We start from the raw sequence: 965 nt of genomic DNA, 5'->3' as shown, positions 1-965 counted from the left end.
GGAGAAAATTTGAAACCCAAAGTTTTAAAAACAAATGTTAAAAATTGTTTTCACATGCAGCTGGCCAGGCAATGGGGTATAGAAATCTATTCTGCCCTTTAGGAAAATAGAAGGGTAAAGGTATAAGAGAAGAGGAGGAGAGATAGAAGAGAGGGCAGATTAGGGGAAGGGGTATACAAAATGCATGCAGTCTTGGGGTAGGGGGAGGGACAAGATGAGGAATAAATTTGGAACTCAAAATCTTGTGGAAGTGAATGTTGAAAACTAAAAATAAATAAATTAATAAAAATAAACAAAGAAAAAATATCTCTCTCACCTTTCTCAATGGTACAATGGGAATGTATTGGATTTGAAGTCAGAATAAGTGGGCTTCTGTTTCTAATCTATAAAATGAAGTGGTTGGACAACAACTCTAAATTTATGATACTATGATCCTGAAATACTTACTATTAAATTCACTCTTCAGGGTTAAGGAATTGTCTCCTAAATGTTCTTGGATTAAAATATTAATATCTTACCAGGAAGGAATAAAAGCAGCTTCTGAGAAATTTATGAGAAAATAATGTGACATAACAGGGAAAGTGTTAGATGTGGAGTTAGAGAACCTGAGTTTGAACCCCACCTCTGCTACTTACTACCTGTAGGACCTGAAGTCATTTAATTTCTTTCTCCATTTAGTCACTTATATGTAATAATGTGCGGTAATCAGGATTGTTCAATCACTCATATTTGTCCTTTCCTCACTCTACTATTGACTTATAATGCTCTTTCTCTGCTACAACTGCAGGAGGTTGTACCAAAGGATGTGTAATTCTCTATATAATTTTTAATTAAAAATTCCCAATCAGAAAGTGTTTCTGACAAAACATCTGAGTGTTAGCTCTCTCTGTCTTGAGAGATTCATTCAAATGATTCCTCCCAGGATAATTCTCATTCAAACTCCCAGAGAAGCAAATGACTAGTTT

This window comes from Vombatus ursinus, unplaced genomic scaffold (genome assembly GCF_900497805.2).
Source record: "Vombatus ursinus unplaced genomic scaffold, bare-nosed wombat genome assembly UNPS02015402.1, whole genome shotgun sequence".
Taxonomy (NCBI): Eukaryota; Metazoa; Chordata; class Mammalia; order Diprotodontia; family Vombatidae; genus Vombatus; species Vombatus ursinus.
Note: the sequence above shows the minus strand (reverse complement) of the source record.